General features: G+C 34.6%; 1 protein-coding gene across 5 annotated transcripts in view; it reads left to right on the top strand.

Annotated features, from left to right (window-relative positions):
- Positions 1–13,888, top strand: part of KCNQ5 (potassium voltage-gated channel subfamily Q member 5) — a gene marked incomplete at both ends in the record, with an annotated part of 479,225 nt that overhangs the window by 132,057 nt on the left and 333,280 nt on the right. The window lies entirely within an intron of this gene.

Here is a 13,888-nt window from a genome sequence, read left to right as displayed (position 1 = left end):
ATAGACAGGATTCCCATGGAAACCCTCTGGGCTAAAATGGGTGGGTATTATTTTTTTACCAGTTATTGGTTGAATGAGTACTGCCCATTCGCACATCATTCCTCTTCATAATGTAAAACTGCATTTATTGTCAAAAGTGATAAACTAAACCCTAAAGGCACCTGCTTATCTGCTCTACTGATCTATAGGGAAGAAAAAATTCAGCAGTGACTGTGCTTGGAAAATTTTCATAAGGAAAGATTAACAGAAGAAAGGCAGGCATACCACTTTGCTTCACATTTTGTGCTTGTGCTTTCAGTTTTCACAATTGTGCGTTTCTAATTCCTAGTTTGAATTCCATGGTCATGGCCAGATTTTATTTCATTATTTATCTCATATTTTTATCATGTTGATAGTCACCCTCTTTGACCTTTTCTCATGGGGGCTGCCTTTTTTTGGGTGTATCTGTTAATTCTGAGGAAATTAAAGGATGTATATCAAGGTAAATTATGTAGAGATATAATTGAATGTAAACTTGAAATTTGACATTGTGAACTTAACCCTTGAGCAGACTTGATTTCTTCATTTTCAGATGTTACTGTAAGTTTCAAAAAATAGTAAGAGTCAAGATTAATCAATTTATTTTTCTCCTTTCTCTGGGATTTATAGTATGTTTGGGAAAAGAACTTTAACAAAATAGCTATAATCACTATCATTTTACAGATTCTCAAGTAAGATAAACTTAAATATTTAAGAGATCACAAAAAGTATGAATACAGTAAAAATTATAGTTATTTTCCACCTAAGTTTCAATAGATTAAAAACTGACTAATTTAATGACTGAAATCATTTAAAAATTCATTAGTTCATCTTTGATTTCACTTTCCCCTTTAACCTTCTTTCTAATAATGTTTATTAAGTCACATTACAAATAATAATTAACGTTAATACATGGTTCTTAATAACTAGTCACAAGTGTAAACATAAAAGGTTATAAAGTTTTACTTTTTATAATTCTTCAAGAATTGTTAAACAATAAACATCTTTCATGTCATTTCATTATGTAGTTTCCTCTTGATCTGTACTTTCCAAGATATCTTTGCAGTAACATTATATGCATATTTTCTTGCTTAGTATTTTCTATCATTAAATAAGGATTGGGGAGGAGATGCAATAACTAAAATATCACAGCTCGCACATATCCCCAGGTATATCATGGAGTTACATTTAGGACATTCTTATCCCTGATAACAGTAGTAACATTTGGAAGCAAACCTTTGATAAGCAATAGTCACCACAATTCTTAGATGATGTCTGAGGTACCAAAGCCAGGTGCTGAAAGTCCTGGTTTTCCTCCCCAATCACAAAGACTTAGAAGCTTGTACTGAGAAAGCTGTGGGTCCCACACCCCCCCCCCACCTCCTCATCACCACAGCTGAGATAAGGGCTTATCAGGAAATATTTTCCTTTACCCCAGCTCCCACCTATAGAACATATACACTATTTCCCAGAAAGAAACCTATTGGAAGGGCCCAATCAAAAATATCTCCTAGCATTCTGTATATGAAGAACTCTAAAAATCACATCAAATATTTTGGAGAGAATAGGGAATCAAAATCAAAATGCTTCTTTCTTGTGTCTTCCCATATTTAAAAGTTTTAGGGCATGGCTTTAGTGTTCTGACAAAGCATAGGTGGAGGAGAAAGGGAAACAGCATCACATCACTAGCATAGGTCTGTGTTTGAAACAGTCTTGCCACTAACTAGCTGGGTGACCTTAGGATGTTATCGTTTTAGTTTGGACCCTCCACATCTTTTAATTGAGGATAACGCATGTAATAACACGCTGTCAGATCATTTATCATTTTAATAAAATGTTAGCTTTCCCAGAGGTCAAATAATGCTTGACAATGAAGCATTCTGAAAATACCAGGAATAAAAGACAGTGTAATGTGTGTGTCTGTGTGTGTGTGTGTGTGTAATCATGATCAACAATGTAATATGATTGTAAATTATGAGAACATTAATTTAGATTAACCTCCAAAGTTGGGCAGTATTTCCCAGGTATTAAAATAAATTAATTGCCCAAATAAGAAGATGGCAATGTGTTGTGATTAAATGAATAAGTAACACTACACATTCTCTGAATGTGCAGTATTCAGTACTGTTCAGACAAGTTACATTTACTGCTGTGTCTTACAAGTTTCTTAAGTATGTATATTACATTCATTCATCTTGGTTAGATTTTCTTTTTACACTGATTTAAACATTCAACCCCATCTTTTCAGTGTATGAAAAATAATTGGGTAGTATTAAACTATTTCAGTAATGCTTATAGTAAACACCCACACACAAAAACCCTACACAACTATATTGATAAGCTGTTATTCCAAATAGATCAATTTTATGACAATAATTGTTTCCATAAATGGAAGATTTTAGTTATCTATGAACTGTAAACAATGTAATACATCACTTATTTATAAAATATATAAAAATTTTCCTGCATATGGATATATCTTGTTTATTTTTTAAAAAAGTGCTAATACCCTGGACACTATACGTCACTTCCACAGCACACTAAGCAATATTAACAAATTTACATTAATTATTTTTTCAACAGGCATAGTAACCCTACAGTCGGGATGTGTTGGCCTTAAAGGAATGAGTTATTATAAACAATATCTGAGTAGACATTTGAAAGAAATAGCATGGGAGTTAAAATTACAGGTTCAAGAACCTATTTTTTATCTTTCTCCCATACATATAGTCATCTGCTATCATATTCTTTCCCAAAAGTTTGCAAATTTCCAGTGTTTCTCAATAAATCCTTCCTTAAACACATAATGTGTCAATTATAAGTCATACTTTGTGCCCCTTTATTGTCGTGTCAAGATTCTTCATATATGAAAGCTTAATATTAATTTTTGCAATTCTAATTCTTTAATGCCAGGACAAATTATGTTGTCAGAGGAAAGGTGTTCATTTCAGGTCAGAGGCTCCTGTTGTACTTTCTGTCTCAAAAGGAAGGGTTCAGATAGTTCTTTCTCTGAATTCCATCTTATTCTACTTAAGGTTTGTAAAGTAAGAGAAGAACCTAAAGAGGAGAAAGATATATGGAGGAATATTTGTAACGTTCCATGTTCCCAGGTAGTCCCTTGAGAGGTAATCACAGACGATTGTAGACAGAACAAGATATTTAGGAAGGAAAAAAAAAAACAAAAAAAACCTGAGGTGAATTCTGGCTCTACTCTTTCCTTGTTTTGTATCCTTGGGAAAGTCATTTACTTCTTTACGTTTTAGTCTTCATTTCAAAATACAACACTAATGAATATATATAGGGTTTAGGGCTGATCAAGTGTTTGCTTTTATATAATGACCCTGCATACTTTAAGTTACAACACAACCGTGAGGGCTTATAATCATCCTTTTTATATTAACTATCTAAAATATTAAAAGAAAATGTAAATAAGCAATTAGAAAGACTGCATTTGTGAAGGGCATACTCAGGAACTAAGCCAATTAAAAATTGTACTCATTTGGAATGACAAAAAACAAAAATACAGATTAAAAAAAAAAAAGAAAACAAAACCCCTGAATGAAACTTTTTTGTACATGATCCTGTTCAAAATTGGTGTTTGGCATCAAATAAAATGAAAATATATGTACTATTTTATGCAGAAGTAAATATTTAGCACTAGCATGTAGCACTACTATACTAGGTGCTATGGATACTGTGTTAAGCAAGATGAGCACAATCGTTCAGCTCTTAAAGATGAGGAGGGGAGAGGAGGCAGACAATCAATCATTAATAAATAAAAAGTGTATCTATCAAGATGAGCACTATGCAGAGAACTGAAACAGTGATGAGTCAGTGATTAGTGTCAACTTTATATTTGGTAGTCAGCAAAGTCCCTTTTATAAGGTGATGTTTAAGCAGAATAACAAAAAAAAAAAAAAAAAAACAGGCTGACCCTGTGAAGACTTGGGCATAAGTGTTCCATGAAGAAGGACCAGTTGGTACAGAAATGGCTCTTTTTGGGGAATGAGTTAAAGTGCTTGAGGATCAGTTTGATTGGCATGTACTGGTAAAGGTGGAAATGTGGCTTAAAATACCAAGTGGGCATGGAGGCCTTTATGTTCTATGGTGGAGGATTATTGGTGCTTTGGTGCTGGATGTAGTGTAGCGACATATATTTGCAGAGGCGTGAACATATATACCTAAAGTATATACAGTGTTATAAATCAATGTTACCTCAATAAACTTAAATTTAAAAAAATACCAAGAGATAGGCAGAACACAGCTCAGATACCACAAGTAAGAAATTTTAATAGTATCATATGATTGTATTGTATGTATTGTGTTTTATTCTGATTGAATTGTATGATGAGTTGCTACTGGAGGGTTTAATCAGGGGGCTAACTTGATTTGATTAGCATATATAAAATGTAATACTATCTTCGCTATGAATATTAGACTATCAGAGGCAAAAGTGGAAGCTGGAAAACCCATTAGGAGATTATTGATTTGTTAGGCAAGAGACAATAGTGACTTGAACTAGGATGGTAGTAATAAACACAAACATTCTTTCATTCAGCAATATTTATTTATGGCCTGCTATATGCCAAATCCTATTCTAGGAATTGGGCATGCAGCAAGAATAAAAACTGCCCTCATGGAGTTTATATTCAGAAGAGGCTATACACAAAAATAATGATAACTGATGAGACCACTTTTAGATAAGCTGGTCAGGGAACACCTCTTACCAGACTTAAGTGAAGTGAGGAAGCAAGTGTTGCAATAGTCTGGAGAAAGGAGGGCACGGCAGAGGAATATCAAGAAGACCCTAAGATGGGAGTGTTCTTGGAGAGTTACAGCAATACTGTATGACTGGAGCACTTTTGGGTCAAAGGCAAGTGGCAAGAGTTGAATTCTAGAGACTACTTAAGTGAGGATCATGCAGGGTCAGGTAGATCATGGTTAAATCTTTGAAATTTGTTCTAAATTTTATGAAAAGCCTTTGAAAGATTTTGGAGAGAGATTGTAAATTTCAGAATAACTGGCTATGTGATGAAAAGATGGTGGATTGATGTGATAAGAGTGGAAGCAGAGGGATCGATTTTGAGACTATTACAATAAAGAATAGTCTGGTGATGGTGGCAAGAAATGATGGTGGTTTGGCCTAGGTTGGTAGCAGTATAAGTGATAAGAAGTAGTCTTATTATGCTGATAATTTAAAGCTAGAGTCTGCAGGAGTTTTTGTTAACACATTAGATACTGGTTGTGAAAATAAGCTGAGAAAATGCCAAGGCTTTTACCTGAACAATTAAGTGATTAGTGGTACCAGATGCTGGAGAGGAGAGTGGAAAATATGGAATATCTTTAGTGTTGGGGAAGGGCTGAGGACTAAGTGTTTACTTTCAGACATGTAAAGATTGAGATGCCTATTAAATATCTAAGTAGAGTTATCTAGTAGACAAGTGTATGTGCAAGACTAGATGAAACTAGATACATAATCTACATAGGAAAAGAATGAACCTCGAATAGAGACTGGAATCCTTTACCCAACATAACTGGAAGGAAGACAATTAAAGTTGTTACAAATGAGTGACCTCTATTATTACATCACAATCTACTTCATATGGTTTTTGAGCTTCTACCACTGATGTACAGAAGGAAATAAAACCTCTAAAATGCAATTCTATTCCTTTAGAAACTACTTACTTAATAGCTTTATCTGAAAATATTATGTATAAAGGACAAGAAGTTAAAATGACAGACTTTTCTTTGGTTTGTTTCAAGGTGAGGAAAATGAATAAAAAGTTCAAGACACTTCAGTGAGGCAAAGTACTCAACAGCTGTTAATTTGATTCAAGTGGAAAGTCAGCCAAACTATTTAAGAACTATTTTTAGGGACTGTGCTGACAGGTGACACCTTCTATCACACTCTCCTGGAGAGAGCTTACCTAGAGTAGATATGAGTTATAAAACCACATTCAATAAGGGAAACAATTCTGTAAATCATTAAACGTACAACAGCATAGAAGTCCTCTCAATACCATTTCAAGCAACTGGTTGAGAAATGTTAGAGTTGTGGCTTAAAAATTGATTTCAATGGTTCATTTAACTGAATTTTTTATTTCAGGGGGCATAAATTCCATAAAATTCTAGTTTTATTGGGTGAAATTATAGTTATTTTAGATGAAATCAGTCTATTATCAATAACCCCAAAATAGAAACAAAAGGGAGCAGAAAGAGGCAGAAGGACAGGTAGTCTATTATATGACTTGCAGGCATAACCTCACATGACATAAGACTTCTCACCTACTCTTTTGCTTTTGTGTTAAATACATAAAGCATCAGTATAGGAATGTGAAAATTTTCTATGACTTCATGTCTGAATGAAAAGGATGACAAATAGATTTACTTCAGTGATTTGAAAGGAATAAAATATAATGAAACTATTATAATCTTTGAAAGGGATAAAATGCAGTGAGACTAAATATAATCTACCAAAGAGTCATCTTAGGATATATAAACAGTAAAATGACCTGAATTACTTCTAAATTAAATACATCCAATATTAAATCAATCATTATTTAAAGTAAAAGGAACAGATATTCATATATGTAGGCCAGTTTCATTTTCTACACCTTTAGGATGCCCTGTTTCCTGTGGATTTAGATGTTCCAATTCCTTGTCTATTAAGATGCATTTAGTACTTGTGTGTAAATATCATAGAATAAACTGAAATACTAATCGTACTTTAGGTAAACAATCATAAATTAGTAATATTGCCCCCAAAGGAGTTTTGTCCCTATCATTAACAATACTGTATTATGATATAATTATTGAGAGGGTAGATGTCAAATGTTCTCACCACAATCAAAATTTTAAATAAATGTACAACTTAAGGAAAATTGCCTTCATTCATTTATGCATTCATAAACTATTGTGTTTACTAAAATGCCAGATACTGTATCATGCATTCAGATACATAAACAGATATGAAATCCTGTCAGCCTTCAATGGACCTTTAGTCTAGAAGTGTAAGACAGAAGGGGATTAAAATCAAAGAAAAGCACTAAGTCAGAAACACATCTAGAGAAGGAGAAAGTAGCAGCCACCTCCTGAAAATGTGATTGGCAAGGGAAGAGTGAGAAAAATCTCTGTGGCATATATGTGTATTGAGGAAGGGGTGCTTATTAGAAGGGCTTGACAAAAGCAGATCTCAAAATGTGAATAGTCATTCAAGGGTCATACAAGATGTGCAAATACTCATTTATTCTAACTCAAGAAAATAATAATATACTTTCAGTTGAATTAAGTTACTTTTTGAATAAAAGAAGAAAGGAATGGTTAGCCCATTAAGAAACCAAAGTTGTTTTCAGTAAATTAAAATTGGCTGCTAATGGTAATGTGATTTATAAATAGGAAACTTTTTCAGACTTCATTAAAACAGTACTTCTGTGACTTTGATAACAGATTTATTCAATAGTGACTTTGATAACAGATTTATTCAATAGTGAGTTGAGAAGCTGGAAAGGCAGGAACAAGGCAGTAGGGGAGGGGTTTTATGGACAGAGTATTTATCGATAAGAAACAAGGACTTCAAGAATCCCTGAATTATTATATGCAAAAAAAGTGGGTGGGGGCTGTGTTTTCTGGGGAGATAGTCTATAGTTTTCAACAAATTCTAAAATAATTTATAATTCCAAATTGGTTAAGATTTTTTGCCTTAAAATAATAACTCATTTTATATGTCTTTTGGTGCATACTTTTTACTATTTCAGTATACTTATTATTCTGAATTTGTGAAAAATATTGCTGTATGTGTTGGTGAAGAGGTGGAGAAAAGAACTCTTATACACTATTTGCAGGAATATAGACTGGCCCAGCTCCTATTGACAATAGAATGGCGGCTTCTTAAAATACTAAAAATAGATCTACTGTATGATCCAACAATCTCACTCCTACCCAAAGAATATAAAATTTAAAGGGATATATGCTCTCCTATGTTCACTTCAACACTATTTGCAATAACCGAATTATGCAGATGACCTAAGTGCCCAATGGCAGGTGAGTGGAATAAGAAGATATGGTGTATATACACAATGGAATATGACCCCGCTGTAAAAATTGAAAAAAAAAAAAAAAAAGATGAACTCTTGCCATTTGCAACAACATGGATGGAACTGGAGAAAATAATTCTATGTGAAGTCAGAAGGATAAAGACAAATACTGGATGAGTACACTCAAATATAGAATAAAAGGAGGAAAAAAAAACAAGGAAACAGACAAAAGCAAACCAAACAAACAAACTCTATAAATCTTACTGTAGTTTTGAGGCAACCAGAGGAGTAGGGGAAAGTTGTGGACAAAAAGTGCAAGGGGCCCAATGGATGACAGTAGAGGACTATGTGGGCTGTGGTACCATGGATGTATAGTATAAACCTATACATCTGAATCAGATATGGTGTTGTGTACCACCATAACCTCAACAAAATAAAAAAATACAATGAAAACTTATTTTTCAATATTGCATTATGAAATTTGACCCTAAATTAATGGAATGTATGTCTTGAGATATTTTATCCCTGAAATACCTATCTTTTTAAAAATTTTATTTTAGAATATTCACCACAGAAAAATACATTGTTAGATCATACATAGGGCCTCCCTGGTGGCACAAGGGGTTAAGCACCGCACTATGAAGCAATCTGCAGCTTCTGCACCACAAGTTCAATCCTCGGCTGGCCAGAGAGAAACCCTTGTGGCTCAGCAGACCTCTCCTGTCTCACCCTTTGCTCCCCTCAGCAGTGTATTTCAGTCAGTCTGCCTTTTTTGTTCCCCGCTCTGTCTCTGGTGAATTCTCTCATCCCTGGCATCTCTACCCTGTACCCCAGCTCTTGTATGCATAAATAAATAAATCCTTAACAAAAAAAAAGATCATACTCATAATTACAATGTAGGCCTGAATTTATAACCAGCCATTCCAATAATCTATCTTATTATACAATGCAATGAGGAAACTCATAAGGCAGATAATTGATAAATTTTACAAAGTGGATATCAACTTACAACATATGTGCACAGTTTAATGTAGGTTGAATAGCTTTATGTACAAAACAGTGCACTCATTTTTTTATCCTGGTAAAATAGTAAAAATGAGTTTCACAGAAGTGAAAATAGCTTCAGGCAAGACATTTGTATTTTGACCATATTAATACATGTTAACTTTGCAAAATGGCCATCCATTACCTACCTCCCTCCTGTGGTTGGTAGAATTACAAAATGAGCTAATGTGAGGAAGAGCTTATGTATCTCACACAGTCAGTGCTAACTCAGACTCCACTAAAACCCATGAGATACAGTGAAAGAAGTCAGACACAATGCATACACAAGATATAATTCCATTTATATGAAATTCAAAAACAGGTAAAACTCTGTGCTGGGATAATTGAGGATCAGAGTTACTGTGGGGTAAAAGGATATCATAACTGGAAGAGAGCCAAGTATGTGAGGGTTCCTGGAGGGCCAGTAGTTTTCTTTCTTCAGTTAGTCCTAGTTTCACAGGTTTGTTCAGTCTGTGAAAATTGACTTGTAGATTAAAATGCACTGTCTTATGCAGTTTGTACTCCATTGTAATTTTGAAGCCATTAAAGCCACTCTGCATGGGCTTCAATTAGTTGAAAGGAATTAGATTAGCATCAATGAAGCTGATGCATCTTGGTTCCCTGTCCCCTTGTCTGCTTCATGTTTATTTTGTTTTCCTTTTACTTCTTTTTAATGTAAATATGATATTTTGAAAATAACCCATAATCCATAAGCCCATACTGATAAGTGATTGGATATATTTGTAAGTAAGGGAGAAGAGACAAATCTCCCTTGCAGAAGAATTCAAATAATTTGTGCAGATACTCTGCCCTCCAGGAGGTGCATATATCCCCAACCCCTTGAGGACAGACTGTGCACATTGACTTCCATCCAGTTTGGCAAGGAAAAAAGTAACAATACTGGATGGTGTCACTTATATGTGGAATATATAGAACCATAGGGTCAATCTTAACATCTGACTCAAAACTGAAGCAACCAGTGGCGGAGGGTGGTAGGCTGGGAGTGAGGGAGGAAGGGACCCAGAGGAACATAGTGGAGAATTAATGGAGCACTAGTAGTGGGAAAAGTGGGAAAACATACAGTTATAGAGATTTAAACCTATAGCACCCAAAGCAGATATGGCAATGTAAATCGACTTTACATCAATAAGCATATTTTGGAAATAAGTAAATAATAAATAATAATGAGCATGTTGATGCTCACTGAGCAGAGGAAAGAGAATTAAACATGGTGCAAAGAAAAAAGTAACTTTATAGAAACCTGATGAACACTACTTTCACCAGATAATCAAGGTCAATATCATCAGTGATAAGTCATATTAATAGTATGTACCCATAATATGATGTAAAAAGAATGACACTTTACCTTTATGGTCTTCCTTCCAAAATACATAACTCCACTCTATTCATGGAAAAAAACCCAAATTCCCACATTAAGGGGTATTCCACAAAATAGCTGACCAGTACTCCTCAAAATTTCAGTCATCAAAAACAAGGAAAATCTGAGAAATTGTCAGTGCCTAGAAGAACTTAAGGTATATCATGCAAATGTAATGTGATATCCTAGGTGGAATTCTGGAACAGAAAAAGGATACTGGGGGTAGAAGGGAATGGAAACTTAGGAAATCTGGATAAACTGTGGACTTCAATAATAATGCATCAATATTGATTCATTAATCATAACAAATATGCTCTACTATTGCAAGATGTTCACAGTAGGTAAACAGTGCAGGATGTACTGAAACTCTGTAGTAACCTTTGCGACTTTTCTGTAAGTATAAAGTTATTCCAAAATGAAATTTATTTAAAATAAAAAGTTACCCACATAGTAAGCATTGGCTAAACTTAAGCTAGGAGACATGACTTACAGAATCAAGTTATTAATAATAAGAAAATACAAGAGTAGGAAACGATATCTAGTTTCATAACTCAATAGCCAGCTACAATACGGTAATTATTCTTTTCCTTCTCTAAAAGTTTGTATGCATTTCTAGTGATTAAACTTTATGAATGTAAGTTACTTTTATTTATTTCAGCACATTAGGGTGGGAGCTTTATGAACTATAACTTAGTGATATTTTAAGTTAAACTCTTAATATTAAATTTCATGCAGCAGAACTGAGTGGTGAAATAGAGAATGTTTTTGTTAGTAATTACAGACTATTAAAAATAAATTTTCACTCCATTACACTCATTCAACAAATATAATAGAAGCATCATAGAATGTTGGAATTGAAAGGGACATTTAAGAGATTAGTTCAGCTCCTTAACTTTATATGAAATAACTGAGTGCTAGAGAGTTTGGGACTTGCCCAGGGTCATAATAAATTGTTAGGAGAGCTGGAATTCACCAATTCAGTTGAACAGCATTTACTGTGTATCTATTATATTTCAAGTACTGTGACAAGTGCTAAAGTTATAAAAATGAATGTGACTTTATCCTTCAGAAGGCGGGCAAATGAATGGATGAATACCTACCACATGATAGCAGACCAGTAACCATGAATGCAGGGTGCCATAAAAATTCAAGAGCAGATCACCTGACACAGCGAGGTACCACCTGAGCCTTTGGAAAATGGACGGGACTTATATAGATGAGGGAGGCCAGGAGAAGATTTTACAAGTGAAAACTGATCATATAAACATAAAACAGAAGAGGTGAAATAATGTATTGTATAGAGGAAAGTCTATGCTATCTACTGTTACTACAAAATAGTGCCAGTAGGGAGCCAGGAGAGTTAAACTGCATATGCTTCATTATAGACGGTTTTGTATCACATAATGAACTGAATCTTTATACTGTAAGAAATGGAAAGGTATTGAAAGGTTCTAAATTTAAGTTAGGTCTCTTAGATGGTTTTGTGGAGTATAGATTTGGGAAGGACAAGATTAATTGCTGGAAACCCTGTCAAAGAGATTAATGCACTACTCACAAGACAGATGGTAAAGGGCTTATTTAGAAAGGTGGTGGGAAATATGGAAAGAAGAAGGTGTATTCAGGATATTAAAGAAAAATGACTGATGATTCATTGGATGGGATGGGGCAAGTGGAGTGGATAGATGAGTGTGATGGCCAAGGAGTCTTTAACTGGTTCCCCAGCAAGTCCTTACAACTTAAAATCTCAAGGGATACACACGAGCCCTGGGTTCCATTACTCATTTTGTCCACCTCCATCCCAGAAAACAGCCTTGAATGTCAGCAAATGAATCAGTTTTGGGTAAACATCAAAAAAACGTATAATAAACCCTCTTATCCTAAAACAAAAGTTATCTTCTTGCCCTGTATTCACCTAATCAAGATAGACCATCAAGATGATTCTTTATAGAATCAGGATTTGTTTCCAAAGCTTTTGTCTTCACTCCTAGGCTATAGAAGCCCACTCTAGATTTCATATATATACCAAATGAACACCACCTTGAGTCCCTACCCTGATACTTTACATGTTAGACTTTGATGACTATGTATGATTGTATTCCCTATAAAGAAAGGGAATATGGGAAGAGGATCAGGGGAATAGATAATGAGTTCAACTTTAAGTAAGCTAAATTTAAAGTGCCTATAGAATCAGTCAGAGAAGTTCAAATTCCAGGCTAATAATAATCAACTCTGAACTCTGGGAAAGATATATCAATTTGAGAGTCATGGGGTATGTTAAGAAAAAAAATCATAAAAGTGGATGCCATTTCTCAAGGACTGCCTCTGAGATAAGTAGAGCAGTGGAAAGAATAGCAGACCAAATAGGCAAGTCATAAGGTCACCAGCATTTGGGATAGGAAAAATTTCAATTAAGTAAGTCAGAAATCTATCAGGAAAACTGGAAGGGAGTTGTTTCCCAGAATCTAGATGTTTAAGTAGTTTTCAGGAGAGAGTGACCAGTGAGTGGTATGTTGCATGTAGAAGATCCACTAAAAATAGTACCTAAAAATATCCATTGATTTGCCAGTGAGGAGAACATAGATGACTGTGAGATTATTTCATTGTACTTAATTGGGGTTGATGAGATTAAGAAGGCAAGACTGTTTTATAGACTATCTTTTGAAGGTTTGAATGAATTGAAAGGGAAGGGAAGAACACATCTAGGAGCGGAGCTAAGGGAGGCTTTTTGGTTGTTAACTATTTTGTTTGCAATGAGGTGTTAAGCGTATTTGTAGGTTATAAGATGCCCACTGCAAAGGCCAGCATTGATGAAAGGGGGCATGATGAGGCAGAGTGCTGTAAGAGACAGGAGAAGTCAGGGAGAAGGATACACTGATGGAGGGCTGATAGTCCTTCCCTGGGAGAAAGGATAGCCAAAAATGAATATATAGACCCGTGTGTGTGTGTGTGTGTGTGTGTGTGTGTGTATTTGTGTGTATTCCAGAGAGGGTGGTGAGCAGCAGAAAGATGAAGGCGATGATGTTTGAAGACTTTGTTATTTACTTATTTATTCATTTCTTCTCTAGTGAGAGGTAGACTCATCTACTAAAAATGAGGAAGTTAAGTAGAATCCTAGGATAGCAGTGAGAGTTTGGGTGAAGACTAGGGAGTGTTGGCAAGGGAATTACTGAGGATAAAAAAAAAAGATTAAAATAAGGCTATTAAGAGTAAGAGACTTAATTTTTGACAGCAACAATCTGCAGGCTTGTATGACCTTTTTCATTTATGCTCAGCTAACAGAACTTTTAAAAGCATTTATTAATTGTTCTTTAATACATTCTTGGCATTATACACTGCAACCATTATTCAATCCCAGTAGGTAGTTTATTACCCCAATTTACAAGTTAAATAACTTCTCCAAGTTTGCACAGCTGGT

This window comes from Talpa europaea (genome assembly GCF_964194135.1).
Source record: "Talpa europaea genome assembly, chromosome: 2".
NCBI lineage: Eukaryota > Metazoa > Chordata > Mammalia > Eulipotyphla > Talpidae > Talpa > Talpa europaea.
This window is presented reverse-complemented; position numbering and strand designations above follow the sequence as displayed.